Source organism: Anopheles stephensi, chromosome 2, assembly GCF_013141755.1.
Source record: "Anopheles stephensi strain Indian chromosome 2, UCI_ANSTEP_V1.0, whole genome shotgun sequence".
Taxonomy (NCBI): Eukaryota; Metazoa; Arthropoda; class Insecta; order Diptera; family Culicidae; genus Anopheles; species Anopheles stephensi.
The window spans coordinates 85,011,178-85,031,657 of NC_050202.1; the positions used below are offsets into that span (position 1 = coordinate 85,011,178).

Sequence of the window (20,480 nt, forward strand, 5' to 3'; positions counted from 1 at the left end):
AACATGCATTTGCAATTAAAAGAAACGACACTTGCTAATGCAGAACATGCAAATCGGCTGCAAGTGCTTCTTCCCATCCAGCCAACACAACAATAGCGTTTGTTCCGCACTTTGAAGTTTCCACCCGAAATATCAGCCAGCCCGCGATGCTGCGATACCGACGGCCACGATGCGTCCGATTCATCCGAACCGGGCACGCCGCCCGAACGCTGCGTTCATGCCGCGCCAGTACGATTCGTGCGGTCCCGGTGTTCATTCCGGCTCATTTGACGTCTAGCCGTTGAGCGTGAATGGTGTGCTTTCGCGTTCCCGCGGTTTTGTCGGAAGCATTTTGTCGCAACGGCCACGAGCAAAAAGAAAAAAGAAACGAAATCGTTTTCGCGTGTTCGGTCCACGGCCCAGGTGTTGTACAGAGAGTGTTGTGTTCTAATCGTTTCGAGTGAAGCAAACGTCAAGTGAGTCTATTCGATGCGTATTTTCTCGGAGTTCCCGGTCGAAAGGTTTTCGCTGAACCAAACAAACAATCAGAGGAAACGTGAAAAATCGTTCGGAATCCTCCAAGAAACGATTACTCGAGAACGGATGTGCAGCGCAGTAGTGTTTCGTATTAAAACGTTTTTCCCGGTCAGCCGAAAAGTAAACAGTTTTTCCAAAACAGCCCGGTCCGACCGGGAGATGAAAAATTCAACCACAAAACCGGGTGTGGTTTCTTTGGGACCGCGCGCGGTGTGTTTGGGTTATCAAACTCTCCTGTCTGCTGTGGCGGTTGTGTGTGAGAGCTGAACCCGTGTCGTGTACTACAAAACGTATTGTGTTGTAGGGTGCGGAAGCATTTCCGAGGAACATAATCCTCCAAGTAGTCGTCGTCACCGCGCTTAACAAACTTGCCCGATGCCTATTGCTGCTGCTACCATCGTCTATTTCCATAGCAACCGGACAGTGTGGAAAAGCGTGTGTAGATGTGTGTTTGTGGAACGGGCAAACGTAGAAGAAAATCAATGAAGCTCACGTGCTAACCGTCCTTCTCCGAGTCGGCACCACCACGGAACGATTTCACTGGATGGTGGAAAATCAAGTTTGGTTGAATTGAATTTCCTTATCGCTACTTTTCCACCTGCTGTGTGCAGTGGCTAAACTGGCTGGCTGTGTGTGTGTGCCTCTGTGCCCGTGTGGATCTGTAGGTGTTCCCGGTACACGTCGTACGTCGAGTGTGTCCTCTGCGCCTTGTGCGGTGTGTGTGTGGTATGTACTAGGAAAAGCTCGGTTGAGTTTTCCCATGCCGGTGTCGGGGCATAAACAACCTACTCCCGCTGCCGTTGCCAATCGACCGCACACTCACCGTCCGGCACAAACGTGTTTGGTCATGTTCGACAGTGCGACAAAAGTGGTAAATCCTAAACAAGAGTACAAAATAAAGGCAAACGCCGGTCCACCGGTGTATGTGTGTGTGTGTATAGTTGTTGTTGTGGTTGGTGGAATTCTTGCGATATTCTCGAGCTGATTATTTTATCATTATTTATCCGCTTTTGTTCGGTGTGTCTGGTTCTGTTGTGCAAATGTTTTGTTTGGTTCTGTTTGTGTTTGTGTGCCTGTTGTGTTTTTCTTTTATGCATTTATTGTTCGTTGTTCAGTTTTTCTTACTTGTGTGTTCGAATGTAACGCAATTTCTTTCAACCCTTTTGCAGGAGTTTTTATGTAAAAAATGTTATTCTAAATGCATTCTTGTGTGTGTTGTTTTTCTTATAAGTTACCAGCCCGTGTGCGTGAGTGAGTGTGTTGTTAGTGCGTGAACTAACATCCCGTCTGTAATCGTGTGTATGTTTGAGCAAAAGAGTGATTGTATCATATAAAATTCACAGAAATCTCCTCAAATAAAAAGTGTAAACATAGTGTCAAACAGTGCCGAATCATTCCACCGGATGGTGACACAAATCGAGCGTGTGTGTGTGTGAGAGAGAGAAAAAATAATAATAATCACAGTGTTGTTGGTGCTGTGCTGGTTCAGTTTACCGGCAATTATTTATCGATTCGCACTGTTTGTGTGCGTGCGTGGCAGCAACAACAACGACAACAGCCGCCTCTACAACCATCAATCTCTTCTGGTGGTCCTACAAAATTGTATTCGCCGTGTGCGACAACGAGTTCGAATGAGAATGCAACAAGCATAGAGAACAACAAAGAGTAAGAGATTGTGTTTGGTTGCATCATCGATCGCATCGAGATAAGCCTGCAAAATACCAGCGAAAGAAAATGTGAGTTTTCCAAATCATTCTCTAGATGTGCCGTGAAGCCTCTGAATGCAAATTGTAAAACTTTTCTTCCATATTTTTACAACGTAATTAAGAGAGTTGAACTCAGCCCGAGCTTGTTGTTAGAACCGTGCACTTACCGACTAGACCAGTTCACCACCGTTGATGCCGGTGTTGTGTTTAATTTCATGTTTTTACCAGCTGTGCGCGATCGATACAAAGCGAATTTAATTTTTAATATAGAATGCTAAAGTTTTTTTGCAGATGTTTTTGCATTCTGCATTGCAGCCTCTGTTTTATTAGACTCCTGTGTTGCATTTTGTAGCAATATAAATATATTTTTCGCCTGCACGCATACGCAGGCCAATATTTATATGCCGGTGCGTCTCTCGCTGAAACTCCCTAAATGTCCGGAGGGCGCTACCGGTACAACCCCGCGTTTATGTGGCCGTTTTGCCCACTTGTGCTGCGTTCGATGCCATCACGCGTCATCATCTCCGGGCCCCTGGTGCTGATTAACATCGTGCACTATCATGCAGCAGCAGTAGTAGCAGCACGCATCCAATGGGAAGTCGCTCTTTGACGTTCCACATGCACCATCATCATCATCATCCACGCGTTGCTCTGTGTGCCATTCGGATGCAGTTATTTGTGTGCGCTTGGTCACATTTTTATCGCAACTACACGCATCAAACGACGCACGGGAAGAAGAGGAGGACACACAATTTGCAACTGCACACCGAGGCGAAAATAAAAAAAACTAGTCCACAGCGGCGTGCTACGTATGTGCGGTTGTGTTGTGTGTTTTGCAGGCAACATTTTTATGCTGCTGCCCATTTGCTGCCTCCCATCGTCCATGCAAACATGTTCTACGAGTTAGTCGTTTTGCTATGCACCCAGCGTGTGTGTGGAAGGTTCTTTTTCTGCTGCTGACATTCCACCGATTGCATATTGCATTTTGTGCCGGCATAATGGTGACATTTTCGGTTCACTGTACTGTGTGCCCATTATATTGGCGAATGGGACTCTCTCTCTCTCGCTCTACGCCCACATTATTTCATGGTGGGAGCATGGTCACACACGCACTCAAAAACCACGGGTTCGGTCCCTTAATCGAATCATTTATGTTGTGATGATGTGTAACAATTTCACTCATCACGCCCGGCCGGAAAAGCACCGGGAAAAGCACCGGCGCGGCATTATTGGCCGGGCAAGGGTAAAGTGAACGCACATAAATAGTCAGCATAAATTTCGGTTCACGCCTCGGCACCGGCACACACACCCAGCGCTCGCAAAACAGTGCCGTGGTTTTTGGCACACTGCGTACCGAAAAAGTGGCGCAACATGTTTTGTGGTTCCATCGATAGCGGACAGCGAAAAAAAAAAACTGGAGGACAAATCATATATTCATGGGTCGCTTTAGAAGACTGGGAAGGGTTTGGAAGGAGCAACAGCAGCACATTGTATAACCGTCAATTGTGCGCAAAAAAAAAATGTCCAAAGTGCACCCAAAAAGCGCTATAAATTGCAATTTATTTAAATTTATTTCACGACAGTGTAGGGAGAGGGCGAACACATTTGTTTATTTTTATTTTATCGATTTGTTTAGTTGCACTTTATTTTGAAGCAGTCCAACAAAAAGAGAGGAAGGTCTTTGGCATTATTTCAGATGCACTAAAAATTCAATTACCGGTACCGGTAACCGGGTCCCGGGTATGTCTGGTCCGGGGAGAGTGTTTTTTTGCCTTCGTTTTTGGGGGATAAATTTTAAGAACGCCTCTGCTAGCCCTTATTAGCCTCATAGCGCTTTAATGTAGTTTGGTGTCTCTAATAAAGTACGCTGAAAAATACCTCCCGGCTGCGTGTGTGTGTGTGTGAGTGTCTACCATAATGGCAAACTTTCTCAATTTAATCTATGGGATGAAATTTTCCACTTTGCTGCTTGGGGGGGCCTGGATCGCCTTTAGGTAGAGAGCGAGAGGTTTATGATTATGTTCGTCCCAAAAATCCTAGACATGCTTGCGTTCTCTGTCCCGCGTTCGTTGTTTGCTGCTACGCATCGATAATTTATCGTTCATTATCGCCGCAATGGAACGCAAAACCTACAAAACCGCACGACCGAGAGCCTCCTCGCTCTCAGGTTAGAGAGATAGAAGAATATTCTTCTTCTAGTTGGATTGGAAAAGTTTTAGGTTTTTCCCTCGCCGTGTTGTGCGGTGAAAATGTAGGGCTCTCTCTTAAAGGTACGCACACCTTTGTGGACACGAGTTTGTGGCCAACCTGAGGGAGGAAACTTGAAACCTGGCTGGCTTAAATTTTCTTCCAACCTCACACAAACGTATCACGACATTTCCGTGGTGTACAACCGGAGACCAACTGCGAGCAAGAAGTATCATGTTTATGCGTCCGTGTTGGTACGGATCGTGCCTTCTTCCGTACCCTGTGACAGAGTGCGGATCCCACACACGATCAGGGTTCTCTCCGCATGCGGACGAAAGATGAGTAATGGGTGGATATATTTGGTGGATACACAACCACCACAAGGTGTAATGCCATACCTTGGTCGCGTTGTGCTCGTCGGGAAGCAAACGAAGATGGTATCCGCGGCTGTAAATTGATCCGTAAAACTTTCTTTTGTAACATCCAGTAGACATTGACGGACTCCCCCCCGTCTTCGCTTGTCCGACGAAGTAACGAGATCTTGAGGAGCTTCCTTCCTGATGCTGCCGAGTTCAAGCACAATCGAGAATCGGTTTTAAGCTACAAAAGTGCAACCCATTTTATCTTATAATCTCTCACCCGTTCGTTCATCCCGAAAAGTTGATTACCCGAAATGCCTCATAAAATCCGCCAACTTGTGCGTCTCATCGGATATTCCAACATTCATTTTTGCCTATATTCGTCTCATCAAATATGAATTCCGCGTGCCCTGCAGTTTGACCTCTCTTCACAGAAGGGGGGCTTCCGAGCGACGCAGGATCAAGCAAGTCGTAGTGTGCTGCGTAGGTAGGGGTGCCCCAACGGTTTTCCAAGTTGGACAGCCATAAAAACCAACTTTACTCGCCGGTATACTACTATCTCGTAATACACCGCGTCCGGAGGCACCAACTGTCTGGTCTGGTGGTGGTGGTTTCTTAAACGAAACCAAGAAGAAAGATAAATAACCCACCCAAGAAGAGTCGTCGAAACGCGCGCACCCGCGACACGTTTATGCTTTTGTATTATTTATGACATTTTTCAGGCATTTTTATTTTCTGCCACCGAGGCAACAAACTTCAACCTCTCTCTTCCTTTTTCTCTGGGGGAGAGTGAAGGTACCAAGATTTTCTTTTCCTTTACAAATAAAGATTATGATGGAGATTTCTTTTCGGAGCGGCGTACTCCGTGGTTGGAATGTAAAAAAAATCCCAAACGAGCAGGAAGTTGGAATTGCTTGCCAAATTCGCGGACGGTGGTCCTCCTGCAGAATTTGAATGTCCTAATCTTTTTAAATCGAAAACCAGCCGAAAAAACACACAGAACTGTACGGACAATATGAATTGCTGCTCCAGCAGCTGTTGGAAAAATAGTGGCAAAAACGCTCGAAAACACGGTGGTGGCGCTCTGAATTGAGGAAACACACAGAAGTGTCATCCGATAAGACGGTTTCCCCCATCGCCGGCTCTCTGTGGGAGTTGCATCCGGTTTCCTTCTGCTTCTGCTTCGTCGCGTGTCACTCGGTGGGGCTGGGTCGAAGAAGCTTTTAAATGCTTTCGTTCTATCAAAGCAATGTCATCGCGCCAAGGGTGAAAATGCGAAATTGTTGCGCATCTTCTCCAACGCGCCACAACACCTCGTTGCGTTGTTGGGCCCGGGCGAAGATTCATTGCATCTTGATAACGCACGCGAATCTCTGTGTCTGGTTTTCGCTTTGTTTAGATGTTAACGAACGCGGAAAGGAAAGAAGAACGGAAAAGCACTCCAGCTCCAGGGGGGGTGAGAAAATTGGGTCGCGTTCCACCGATCCGTAAATTTATGAGGCTCACTTTCGCCCCCGTCGGTAGTGGAGGAGCACTAGAGTTATCCTTGGTGCGTGGTTTTTTTTTTGTTGGGGGATGATTTTATTCTGTTCTGAAGAGCAGAAAGAAATGGCTGGTGGGATTTATGAAGCGAAATAATTGCCGGCGAAGATTTGGTGGCGCGGTGTGTTGCTGGTGCAAAATGCTAGCTAATCCCACCGACGAGAGGGGCTGTTTGAAACCACGGCTTTGGATGATTTGTTTTTCATTTGAATGTTTGTGAACGTGTGGTGTGAAATTGTGTGTCCTTCCGGCTGCGTTCTCGCATCCATCATTGCCAAGATTGGAGAGAATGTCTCGTTTGGGCAGGATGCCAGCCGGTGGAGATACATCGATTTAACTGGTCTTACCGTTGCGATTTATTTTAACTAGTAGTCTTTAGTTCGGTAAAATTCTCTTTTACTAGTATTTATGGGCCAAAATTAATTCCAGGAGGTGTTGTTTTAATTTAATTAGTCTCGCTACCATTTAAATATCTTCATGCCAGTTCTGCTGATCTCTGCCCATGCGTGGCTTCACCGCAATTTATTGGCGTTTAAAAGAACTTCACTAACTGAAGCACCTTCTGCTAAAACAAACACACAAAGCCGTCCTGTCGTGTACACTCTCTCTCTCTGTGCGTTGCATTATCCAGCTCCAAGTCAATATTTTGTTTGCATCATATCCTGCTGCTCATCACCACCATCACGGGGGGAGAAGAGGGTTGGGTGAGCAATAATCAATCAACCTTTTTCACGCCCGTGCACTTATCGTGTAATTTAACGAACGAAAAGTAAACAGAATTATTGCTTGCCGCCCAGCACAACAGGTGCAAAATCAATTGCTGGATCCACCCCCGGTCAGATTCGGTGTATTATTTATGTATTTATACAGGAGAAAAACATCGAGCCGAAAGGATTAATATCTGCGTTAGTACCGTGGGAAAAGTTTGGTGGCTGGACACACCACCACAGTTCGCTTTTATTGTTTTGTAAATGAGACGACCTCACGCGGCGACCAGATAGAGAGCGATAGCGCGCTGGCTGGCGATTATAATAAATCTGGGTGGTGGTTTTGTGCTGGAGTTTAATTTAATCCTTTCGCTGAATCTCCGGTGATCGCGTGAACCCCGAGTTGTGGAAGAATAAGGGATGCATTTAATTTCTATGTATGTGGGGAATGCATTGTTACCCAAAGTACTCTCTCTCTCTCTCTCTCTCTCTCTCGCTCTGGACGCATGGAACACTCACCCGGTACACTCCACCGATATGACTAATGCGTGTGGGCTAGAGTTGGTGCAGCGGGGTCCTCGCATCATCATCGTCATCATCACTCGCAAATGCAAATAAGCTAATGAACTCGCTCGCTCTACATCTTCATCCCACACCGGTCTCACCCGGCTCTTGCTCCACACATCGCGTCGCCTTCACGGTCCCCTGGAAGTCGGGGACGAGCAGCGGTCCAAGAAGAGGGGGCGGGAATGGATGGGTCTGTCATCCGGTCCAGTTTCAGGTCAGAGAGTCCTTTTCCCAGACACCCAGACACATCCATCCGTTGCTTCTCATTTTCAACTACTATCATCATCATTGTCATTAGCCCTCTCGGCCTCTCTAAATGGATGCAAAATTACCTTTCGGTCGATGCCTTTTTCTGCTTTTCCTCCTCCGGGGAAAATCGTGTCCTGGTGATGGTGCCCAGAATTCGGTTCTCCGCTATTTGATACTCCGCACTGCTGCCTGGTTGGTGTACGGACACACGAGAAATCGCGCACATGAGACTTTAACCCCACGCCGGCGGTGGTGTGGTTGGTGCACGTGGAACAGAAAGGGGGTGAGTTGAAAACCGCACTAATTAGAGTGTTGGTTGGTAAGGCGATACGGCAGGAAGAGATGAAGTTGAGGAAGGCATGGGGGTAGAGAATTGATAAAAAAAAACGAGACGAGTCACACACCCCCCACATGATGCGCTCTGCCCGTAGTGATAATGCAGATTCAGGTGGATCGTTGCGTACTTGTGTTTCTCCGTGTGTGTGTGTGTCCCTACCGGATGGATGAGTATGAAAATTCGTACCGAGTGTCCTTTCCACTTTTCTCCGTCCACCGGGGAATATGGAGGATGTGCCGCTGCGCGCACACACACGGTAGGATAATTTAAAGCGAGAACTTTGACTTTATGCCCCGTCATCACTATCACACTCGACGAGCTTTTTAAAGCGTAGCATAAAAAAAAGCCTTTTGGGAGGAAACCTCAGCAGAAATAGCTCCTAAGTACCGAGTGCTGGAATAGGTCAAACACAAACAGACGAAGCCTTACATCAAAAGTTTTGTTCTGCCCCGAGAAACACGCACTTCTTCTACAAGTGTTTTAGGTAAGCTGCCGGTGAAGAAAACCAAGCCCCCAGGGTGTGTGTGTGTGACCTAGTTTGCCTCCGAATCCTTACTCCATTCCTCGTTGTTGTTTGGATGTGTTTTCGGTGGAGGGCGTTGCGGTTTGCCGGAGACGTTGGTCCATTGAAAGTTTTATGAAGTGTCCTCTGGTCGGGATGTTTTATGCACGTTTTGCTCGGTGCTTGTTGCTTGTCCCTTTTCGTGAAAAATCGAACAGAATCGACCGGATCTGCCCAGGAGAGGGAGGGAGGGCGGCTTGCCCACAAAACCAGCCCGTCGTCGTACGATCACTCGGTCGGTTTGGTAGCTGGAATTCTATCGCTTGGAGAAGAGTCCTCTTGCCGCGCTCGTTCGATTTGAATGTTGCAACTTCTGGTGTAGAATTTTCTACTCCGTTGTGAATGCCTTTGTTTGTGCCCTAGACGTCATGAAATATCGATGAAAGCTCGCTCTCGTAGCAGTATCAACATCGCTGCAGCTGCATGATTGCCATCGTCAAATAGTAATCGTCACAAGCTCATGCTGCTACAAACTACGAGCACTATTTATTGATCACTGTTGTATGAAAAATGCGCCCGTGCGCTGTGGTGCTCGTTAGCATCAAAGCAATAAATGCGTTAAAACACATGTCAGAGTTAATTCTGTAGCAGTTTCCCAGGCCTAGCCTCAAGGCAAAACAGCAACAACGATACTGCTACTACTAGCGGACGGGGTTAGTGTTTTAGAACGCTGAAGAGAGACGAGGTTATAAACAGGCTGGGTTTAGTTTTTCAACACCAGCCTGTTTTTTTTTTCAAAACGCCCAACCCAACACACAGTCTGCTTCTTCTGCCGGAAATGTGTAGGAAAAATCCACGCAACCAAAGCATCCTTACCCGCAAGCGTCAACCACGACACGACCCCGACGCCAACCACATCCTTATCCATTTGCTGTGCGGCAAAGGAAAATAGGAAAAGCAGCATATATTAGCCAGCGGGAAAGATGAAAATAAAAGCGTTTCCTGCTTTCCTCTAACCGCACGCTTCAACCGCAGAATCTGATCCATGTGGGGGGCGCAAGAGTTTTTCCCCATCGAAAAGCTTTACCTATGGGCGTGCTCCAGTAGTTGGGGCCTCTACGCTCGTTGCGTGGAAAGCTTTTGCGTATGTGTGGGCAATGACGGGAATTTTTTTTTTTACTACGGAACTCAACTCAGCGCCTTTTTTCGCGTGGATACAGTGTGTGTGCGGTTGCGGGATATAGCTTATCGTTTGCGTGTGTTTGAAGGTGGTGTACCACGCCCCAGATCAAATCATCATGTGCGCGCTACCGTCAAGATCATCGTCTATGGTTTTGTGTGCAAGGAGGTTCCAGTTGGAGATGGAAGCTTGAGGTGTGCAAACTATTCTACAATCTAAAACCGATTGCCCTTTAGAGACACACAGTGTGTTGTCTGCGGCAGTCTCGCACTCTCAAGAGGCCCAGAGTGAAAGGCTTTAAAAGTATTGATTTTTGAGTCGGCTTCAGGATAATGCTAGGAACCACCACCGTCCAATTGGAAGAGATATCCCCCCTTGGTCCCGACCTAGTCCTCGTTCCCACTAATTCTCACCAGACAAACACAAGAGGCGGTTGGGTTGTGATGCCTATTGTCTTTTTCACCACAGTCACCACTACAATCACGCTCACGGGGGTTTTCCACTGATTGCATTCCATCCACAGATTTTCCTCTTTAAATACGCATCTGCCATTTCCTCAAGAAACGAGGCAACGTAGCGGAAGTTGAGGTTAAAGTTGTTGGCAAATCCTTTCGGTACACGTGCTATTTTTTATGCTACGCCGCGCGCGGCACAAGCAGCAGTGAGGGAAGGCCCAGCCGGCGAGAGATCTTTCACCGTACAAAACTTTGACGTTTTCAATTTGTTTTCCATTCAAACGGAAAAATGTTGTACCCTTTGGGGCGGGGAGGGGGGGAGGGGGTGTAGGAATAGAAACGGGGGAGGGTTTAAGGTTATAAAGCAGCTTTTTCTTTATGTCTATCCCCAACTTCTTCCGCGCATGCCGTTCCTTCTCCGAGCCCCGTAAGGAAGGATGGATGGAGATGAGAAACTTTCTTGTGAACTTTGTACGGTCATCGGGATTGGGATGGACGAGTTGTGGTGTGTGTGTGTGTGTGTGGGGAGGGAAATTTGGGGGAGGTTAGACTGGTTATTTGCTCGTTCGTTTGCGAATCTTCTAGAGCGCTGGCTCCACTGGTGATGGCAAGAAGAGGTAAGAAAGCTTTCCGGCCTTCTATCCGCCCGCTAGGAAGATGCACCTTGGTGAAATGTCCTGGTGGGATCCTCGGGAAAAGTTAAACGTATTTTGTGGTGGATGTTTTCAGCGCGCTTTTCCTTTTTGATTTTGTTATTTGGGAGAAGACCAGTTGATTCAAACATGGACGGAGGAATCCTCCCGGTGTTGTAGTACAACATGTAACGGAAGCGCAGCCAACAACAACCCGCCGCCGCTCAAAGCGGAACGGATAAAACATCTGTCAGAGAATCTGTTTTTTTTTTAAAGTGGTGTAGGAGGCCTGCTGTTTCGCTGCTCCAGGACAGAGAAAGGCGTGGAGAAAGCATTGTCCAGAGCGAGTGAAAGTATCTCCGGCAAGGATCACACCCAGGACTTGTTGCTGTACGGTCGATGGATCCCTTTTTGCCGCTTGTTGTGCGCTGCTCGTCGATCGCTACAACTGACCAGTTTCTTCCGCTGGGTTGGGTTCTGTATTTTGGAAGGGCGCAAAGTGTTCAGCCATGCGGCAAGTTGCCCCCTACACCGCACAAAAACACGCGCGGAGAACACTTTTCGGTCGCGCTGTGTCGATATTGTGTTGAGCGATTTTTATTCACCGCAATCGAGACGAATCGAATCGAATCGAATCGGTTTGTACAAATCAAAGGCGATTTGCTCGCTGCTGGTGTACATCAAAGCGCGCAACAAGCAACGTGGTGTACTCTTCTACCGCTGTAGAATCAGTGGAACTCGTGCAATGTTGGCAGAGGAAGCATTTTTGCTCGCGAAAAGATTCCTTGAAGTCTTTATGAAGAATTTCAGTCAAAATAAAGTTTGAAGATTTTTTTTTTACTTAAAGTTCGTTTAATTTGCCCGGGAAACTCGTCCCGACTAAATCCTTACATCCATTTAATGATGTTTACTGCTCGTCTAGAGATTGTTACAAACTGTCCAATTTTAGTCCTTGGAGTGCGGAGGGGGTAATAACATTAGCCAGCCACACACCACAACATTTTCCGCTGCTTGTTGCTACGATGAGGTGCGAAGTGTGTAGTCTAGCGGGCGAAACCCTCAAGAGAACCATCGATCCACAGCGCAACGGCTGCGCCATCACCGCTCGGACCATAGCAGAAGGGAGGGGGCATTGGGAGAGGTGGAATGTGGTGGAAAAGTTTTTCCGCGCTCTCCAGCAACAAAATCCTGCGAGGATGCGAACCGCGCCTGATGGATACACGGGAACGAGCGTCTAGGGAGAAAGTGTCCATTTAATGGCAGCGCGGGACCACCTCACGGTTGGTTTGTTTTTCCAACCCCGTGGCCAGTGTTGTGGGGCAGCGTAAACTCTGGTGTCTCTGGGTGTATATGAATATTGATCGTAGCTAGAAAAGTCCGCGGATGTGTATCGTCACTTTTTGATGGGTTGGGTGCGCGAGAGTGCTGCCTCGGATCGGAGTGTGAGTTTTTACTACCTCCAGGATCAATTGCCATCATCGGAACCGTACCGGCTGTACTGATGAGGACACAACACTTGGATAAGCTTGTTTGTTTTGGTGTGACAGAATGAAACATTTGCAGCACACCCCCCTTCCCTGACGGTGTCCGTCCACCCATCCCGCACATCCGGAGCCCATGGTGGAGTGATCGAAATCGTTGCTCCATGTAGAGTGGTGCACTTCAGCGCGTGGTTGTTATGGTTATAAATGGTGGAATCCTCTGGTGATTTGCGTTGATTGATTAGTTCTTGTTGGTTAGGCAAATACAAACATGACCTGACGCGCGTTGGTTGGTGTTGTTCTTGCTCTGGACGAGGCCGCTATGATGGTGATGATAATGTTGAATGCAATCGGACGGGGCCGGGCAGATTTTGTTTCATTGAGCAGTTCCCGCTGAATGGACGATAATTTTAATTGAGTGCCAATATTTCTACCCCGTTGGTCCGCTACAAAGGTGTACTGTACTGGATGAGAGAGCGTGAGTACTCGGCCCTTTTGCTACTACATCATCATCATCACCACCACCGTGTACGCCTAGGGAGAGAGAGAGGCTCCAGTAATTGGAGGACGCTTCTTTTCACATAGGTATGCAGCCGCCAGGTCAATAACCTCGTAGGTGGTGTGGTAACTAAGGGTGTAAAATTCCGAGTTCCATTCATATGCAGAACACCGTAATTGATAGACGGTAATAGGAGAACCGAAATAGGCATCCCAGAACAATCCCGGAACAGTAATGGAAGTTGATGAGCTTTGTAGCTGCTCAATGAAATTGTTTGTTAGTTTTCAACATGTTGTACAAACACAGTGGGAAAAGTCGCTTTGAGTGGAAGAGATTTACCTGCCCAACACACATCTTCGAGCAGGGATAGCTTAGGGTTGCCTGTTCTTTACTGATGTTGATTCATCAGCTCATAGCGCGGCGTATCCTCTCGAGAGCCTAGCGTTCTTCAGGTGTAGCGCGATAGATAGCTCTCTTGACCCAGTGCGGCATCATGGCGAGAGGTGCGAGATCGGCCACATCGTCGGCCTTTCGAAGATCTCCTGAAGAACAAAGGCGCCGATTGATCTTGACAGCCTAGTGCGCGCCGCCCTTTCGTGTGTCGTCTTTATGCTGTGTGCGCGCGGCCGCGATACGAGTGAAGGGATTGCATTGTTCCGGGACACTGTTTGCCGAGACCAAATATAAGAAGAACGCACGCATCCGAAGGGGGGGGACACAACACCCAACACCAACGAGTACCGTCGTCGTCGTCGTCGTCGATCATAAGACATAAGGGCGGCCTGTTTTGAAGATGATTTCCTATTCTCTCGAACACGTTTTTCCACACGCCCTTCGAGAGCTGGTTGTGGTGTACACCTGCGTGACGGAAGGAAGGTGGTGATGGTGCCCTGTTGTAGGGCATGCAAATATTTATTCTTGGGCACGGTTTGGGCCCCATTATCGGCTTGTTATAGGTGAGAATGGAAGCAAAGAGAGAGCCTTCGGCGAGCCAAATTGTTTGATGTTTTCGAGAGCCATTTGCCAGGTGGAAAGTAATTTCACTGACATTGGATCAGAGCCCCTAAGGGCAGTGTCCTGTTATCCGTTCCAGAAAAAAGGGGTTTGGGGATTTAATTTGAAATCTGTTTGTATTGACTCGGTTCTGTTATTTCTGCCCCTCTATCTCTCTCTCTCTCTCTCTCTCTCTCTCTCGCTCTCTCTTTCCTTGAGGCGCTTAGCGTTTGACTCCGTTTGCCCTGTCGACTTTCGACTTGTTGAACGCGCGGTCGTAACTCTCCACCCTTTTTCGGTGTCACATAATTAAAACCGCTCTACTCACTCGAACCGCCGGCCGGTGCGTTCCGATGGGTGACACCCCGATGGAGTAATTAAAAATTCCAGCTACTTCTGACACCAAACGTCTAGTAGTCGAACGTCTGCTTACGATGACTTCCAGGTGGGAAAACTGCCCATTAATTGATTGTTGTTGTTGTTGCTTTTCTTTCGGGGCTAGAAATATAGGCCAAAGGCCTTTAAAACACTCACCACCGAATGGGTGAAACAGTTCCGAAAAGTGTTTGTGGTGCGTGTGCTGCGCCCTGATTGACTTTTCTTTCGCTGGAATCGCAGTGACCACAGCGCGCGACATGGGTATGGCAGTTTGACCGATTGCTGATCACTGTCCGCATACGCACAGCCTGCCGCGCCGTGCCGACACGCCAGGCAGAGGAGGACTCGCGGAGGTCGGGAAAAATTGCCGGCCAGATGAAAAAAAATACACAAGTCACCAAACGCCAATCAGAGTTGTTGGTGTGAGCTGAAAAATTGCTTTTTTCCCTGAACGTTTTTTTCTGTTGTTTGAAACGCAGTCAGTTTACGAGTGTGTGTGTGTGTGTGTCCTCCACGAACACGCGCGGAACTTCCAGACCGCGAAGGGAACGCCGCTACGCTGATCGTCGTGACCATGGGAAAACGAGTGGACAATGAAGGGGAGAGAGAATGATCGCGGATCTCGCGCGACGACGGGATGACGGGAATCGGGAATTTAATTTCTTCATCTTCTGCTTCCCTTTTGGTGGAGGTTAGAGGTGGTGGGCACAACACTCTGGAGCCGCACAGAGCAGTGCGCACTCCGTCGGTCATGATGATGATGTGTCCGTGTGAGAGGTTCAGGGCACACTAATCGGACGCGCTGATCTATCAGATGTGGTTGTTATGGAGTGTAGTTTTTCTTCAGCCTTGTTCGTTATCTTGTTTCGCTCGGTTCATTCATGCAGTCCGCGTTCCTGGAACGAACGCGCGCCGGTTCGCTCTGTCTTATTAGATGTAGGAGTTTTTTTTACGCACTGAAAGGACGCTTTGTTTTTGCGTGATGCGTGGTTAACGATATAATTTTCTTACGCGTTACTCAGCCTCGGACAGAGTCCTATCCTTTTTTCGTTCGTACGTTCGACGGATCTTTCAACGACTAATAGAACAGCTCAATAGTAAATCCGTTTTTTGTAGATTTAATTCTGCGGAACTGTTCCAGAGATCACGATTTGTCAATATTAAATATGGATCTCCTAGCCTGTGTGGCCCGCGTCCATTATTATGACGGGCATCATTTCGTTTAATAGCGTGCGATCAAACTGATCACTCAACCCAGCGCCAATCATCTTCTTCTCAAACACGCAAACGAGTGCTTCGTACGATTTTTTTTTTCTTCTACCCCCTGCAATCAATTGTAACTAGTTCTGAGAGCTTTTTGCTAAAACAAAATGGAACAAAAAAGTCAAGCAAGCCCCACGCTCAGGCACAAAAAGAAGCGTAGTGTAATAGCGTGCTCAGGAGGGATCGGCGAAGGTGTATATAATTTGTCTACAATTATGGTGCTGGTGTTTTTCTTCCTTTCGGTTTTCTGTTATTCTTTCTGGGGGAAGTCTTGAAATCCTTGAAGCCTCTTGGCGAGATCTGAATCGAGGAATGGAGGATAAGAATAGACCAGAATTTTGGATATTTTAAGCTTTAGACTCTTCGGATGAGGGATCATGAATGGTCCTTCCAATTCTATTCGCGATATCAACACTTTGATGCCATTTTCTACATTAAAAGCCTTTGAGGTAGTAGGGTCCAGCTTCCGGTAAATGCGGTAGGAACGACCTTAATAATAATGTCCGATCATATAAACCAGCCACTACTACTACTTCCGCGAATGCCAAAGATCTGTTTCGAGAGTAACCTACAATTGAACTGGCGAGGGCGCCATCTCCAAGCCGGTTTTCACCCACAGAATATTATGCACGCGAAAGCTTTTTCTTCCGCCAGGGCGAAATAATGTTCGCATCTTCCATTAGCGTGACTTCCGCTCCACGCCCTCTAGAGCGGAGGCCACCTCTTGCCAACGGAAAAGCGCCGGTCCCGGAATGTATGCCCCAGCAGTACACCAAATCTGCCTCCGAGGCTGACACTGAGGCAGGAGCAGTAGTAGTTACTGAGCATCATCATCACGTCGATCATTTTGTGCGCGACGATGGCGGCGGTGTGTGTGTGTGTGGGGGGGGACCCGAATGGTGAACGGAAATGGCGTCGCGTCCGTTTGGAGGTCATTTCATTCGCTCGAGTGCACCATAAAGATGCAGCATCGAAGTGTGATGATCACCCCAGTGCCAAGTATCCACCGCATTGGGGCCGGAGATACATTTCCTTTCGCAATCCGAGAATTCAATTGTAATCGCCGTTATTAGCCTAGAAGAGAGGGAGCGACACACAAGCGAGTGCCGCGTGTCTCGAGCGCCGTGTATGTACATGACGCCTCCAGGTCTGTTTCTCTTCTCCACGTTCTCCCCGGTTTTCGGGTGATTCGTTTGGATCAAATGGGCGATTTGTAATACATCGGACCGCGTGCTTGGCTCCATGTGGAGCATGGCGGCAGCAGGCACATTCGGCTGGCGCGCACTCGCGTGTGTTTGTAGTAGCATTTCGTGGTACCCGCCGATGATGTCTGTTGAGAGGTAGGTGGGCCGGTGTAATTTATATTTCGCTTTTAACTTGATTGAGATCGTCGGTGGTGCCGCGCGCTCGCGTTATTAGACCGGACCACATACTGGCTTAGTCATGTTTTTCCTGATTTCTCCAGCATCTCTTGCCGCGTGTGGTTCTCGCTTAACTGCTTCTTGATCGCTAGTCTCACGTTCGGGAACAGGATTTCGAAGTAAGACATTTGCAAACAGCCAACACCACCACCACCACCCACCACCACATCCACACACACTCTCTGGGGTGCTGTGCGTTTGAATTAAGACACTTCGGTATCATTACATCAATCTGCTCCGGGGTCTCTGTCGAGCAAGGACAAATAAATCCTCTTTACGTGTTCGAACCACTAAGGGGGCTCTATACAGTGTGCCGGGTGCGAATTGTGATTGCCGCCTCCTGGCCAGTGACATGTGCGTGTGCTTGTTCTTTTGGACCGGTGGTTTTGCTTTTATTGCTAATCTCCGCCCTTCATTCCTTTCATCTATAATGCCACCGATCGGGGTAATTGTGCACGAAGAGTTGTTCCGTGTTTTCCCCCGGACCAACTGCCGCCGCCGACGCACGCGATGGTGAGCCCCTGGCTGGCCTTGCCATTAAGCCACCGAATTTCTATCCCCCTCAGTCGGTGGAGAGAAGCGTCTTGCTTGTAATCCGCTGTCGGAAATTAGCTTCCTCAAATAGGTTTATTGGGTTGTATGGAGGCTGTTTTTTTTTTTCTCCGGGAGTCGTCCCGTCCCAAATGGAAGATGAATTGCTCGTCGATCGAGCAAATATGGACCCTGGACAGCGGGAGAAAGAAGTCGCCATTGTGTCGTACCACGTACCACCTTACCTATTTCATGCACCGCCACGTCCCACGCGTGGCGTCCCTTTTTCTTCCACCGTGCCCTTCCAATCGTGTCACACAAAAAAACACAAAGTACATTTCATTAAGGTATTAGAGAGGTGGAAAATGGTTTACTTATCCCCGGTGCCTTTTGTCGTCAACCAGAGAATTGCCATCGTATGTTTGTGTGCGTGTGTACAAATGCGAAACATTTGTGTCCCATCTCGATAAAGCCGGTTCGGGTTCGGCCGGCTGTGCTGCTAATTCTTTCAACAAAGTCGAATCGAGTCCATCAAAAGGACGACATATGTTTGTCGGGGTTTGAAACAACCATACTGCCACATGAGGTTCGCCTAGAACGCACACTCAACTGCGATGGAAACACGTACGACGGGACGTGACGTGAACCTTGCCTAGGTCGCAAGGCACAAGAAGAAAGAACTAGCAATCTCCCGCTGAGAAGGATAATTTTTGTCTCTTTCACGACTCCGGCGAATCCTTGGTGTAAGGCTGGAAATCCTTTTTTGCCTTCTTTTTTTGGGAAGATCCTTTTTATTCCTGCTTTTCTGGTTGTTTTTTCTCTCTCTCTTGTGTCTTATTAACGTGTTCCTTCTCGCGTGGGCACTGCTCTGGTGTGCTGGAATAAATCCCTCCATGGTTACGGAGCTTTTGTGCTAGATCGTGCACACGTTTCGGTCGCCTCCTGCCCAAGGATTCGTTGGAATTCGAAATGGGCTCCGAAAGTGGAACGGAGTTGGTTTGAAAAATTGTAATCTCTGTATGGCCTTGTACCGGGCAGAAGTTATTGAGTGATCAATTTCAAACATCATCATCATCATCATCCCATGCTGTGTGTGTGCCCAGCGCAAAGCACAGTTCCCTTTTGTGTCCGTATTTCTTCCAACGATTTCAAGGATATCTCGGAACTTGGTGGCTTCAGAGGAACTGATAGAAGCGCTGGGGGTGCAAAGAAGACGGAGCAAAATGGATGACCGAAATTCGGCGGAGCTCTCTCCGGTCCCGGACATAGATATTGAGTGTTGAGTTTGACTTCGCACCGTGCGCACGGTACGTGATGTTATCGGGTGAAAATGATTGGGCGTTCCTGGCCCAGGAGAATGCTTCCAATTTGTAGGCTACTTTTCGGGATATCATTCCTGAGCGCGTAATCGCATGCCGGCAAATAACCCGGCGGCCTGTGTGTGCACACAGGAGGCCCTCACGATAAGGGAAAAGGTTTCTCACGCACAGTTTCTCGTTTCACGACGCTTCTCAGATCGTATATTTGTTTATTGATAGTCCCGGGATAAACACGGAAGGTTCGATTTTACTGGCGTGTCGTCGACTGGTAAACAACGCCCCAAGAGATAGATTTATGGCTTATTATCGCAACTTTTGACCGCTTCGGCACTCCTATTACTGACGGAAGCCATTTGCGTTTTCGATAGGAGGAAAATGAGGGCGCCTAAGCATCTAAAGCTCTGCAGGAAGAAGAAAAAAACGGAATTGCTTCTAGCCGAGGTTGAGGTCATCTGGAAGGGAATTAAATTCGAAGGAAGAGGAGAAATATGCAAACTCTAGAAAAGAAAGTCATCATCTGCGTTCGTCGTCGGCGCGCAAAGCATAAATGTTAATTAGTTTCTAAATTATTCATAACGTAGGCGCTTCGATTTTACCCCGATCCGTAGAAATAGGTTTCGATTGACAACTCTCATTTCTTTTTATCGCCCCCTCCGCTACATCATCTGGAGTCTTTATGCGAAGGACACAGCGGGTAGTCGCCACAGAAAGAAATGATTTTCAAAGATGCGAGCAGTAACTTAGCGTCTTTTCTCCAGCGGCTGTTGCTTTTTTTTCGTCTCCCATCTGTTTCAATCAAAATTTCCAAAAGTCATTTCAGGGAAATTGAAATTGAAATGGGAAAAATCGATGGCCTTCCAGTGAGTGAAAAGTGTTGTGCAGGAATGTTTCACTTTTCCTTCGGCCTTTCGGCTCGCTTCTTTTTTTTTGGGGTATAATTTGCCTACGTTGTTCTATTGATGAGATGAATCGGGTATCGATCCCGAATTCGATTCTCCGATGCGGCTCCCGTAATCGAGGGCGCACTCTCTATAATCGGTATCACTTTCGAACGAACAGTTTAAGGTTAGGTTGTCCGCACGCTAGTTAAGGAAAGTTTGTAAGGTACGCTTTAGAGCACTCACTCGCCATTTCACTGATCCGGATCCGGTTCAGTGCGCGAAAATGAAACTGAAAGGAACGCCGGCCAACCAACCAATCCATCCGCCCACCGTAAAAGCAGGGGTATCATCTTGAAGCTTTTAAACGCGCGCTAACTGGAGTGTGCAGAATTTCCATAAATTATCTCTGGCTGTGTGGTGGTGCCGTTCGGGTGGTGGTGGGAGCGATGGCGAAGGTGGTGTGTGGGTCAAGATAAAGGCGAACGCGCGCGCCCGTCCGACGGCGAGAAAGCATGAAGGTTAGCAATTACGGCCTTGCAGATTGCATCCCTTTACCCCCGAATCTCCCACCCCCACTCCTCTCCTTACATGGGGCGAGTTTCGGTAAAGGTAAAGTTTAGCCCATGATTCACCGACCCCCTGGTTGGGTACGAGTACGCTCAAGAAGTTGACCATTACACGCTGTTGTTGGTGTGTGCGCTATCGCCGCTGCGGATAATTCGGTATGTTTTATGGTGTATTATTTGTTTGTATGCGTGCGTGTGTGTGCGTGTGC

The 20,480-nt window shown here is 47.9% G+C and overlaps 1 protein-coding gene across 3 annotated transcripts in view; it reads left to right on the forward strand.

The window, feature by feature from the left end:
* The first annotated feature begins 233 nt into the window (after positions 1 to 233).
* The window catches only part of LOC118503223 (putative uncharacterized protein DDB_G0282133), a 128,462-nt gene continuing 108,215 nt past the window's right edge, over positions 234 to 20,480 (forward strand). Inside the window, exons 1-3 of one of the 3 annotated variants that reach the window (XM_036036221.1) lie at positions 234 to 455; positions 1,686 to 1,695; positions 1,860 to 2,252. The gene's annotated coding sequence lies outside the window, so the exon portion shown is untranslated. Of the gene's footprint in view, positions 456 to 1,685; positions 1,696 to 1,747; positions 2,253 to 20,480 lie in introns of all 3 variants that reach the window. The other 2 variants (XM_036036219.1, XM_036036220.1) reach the window with 2 other exon arrangements.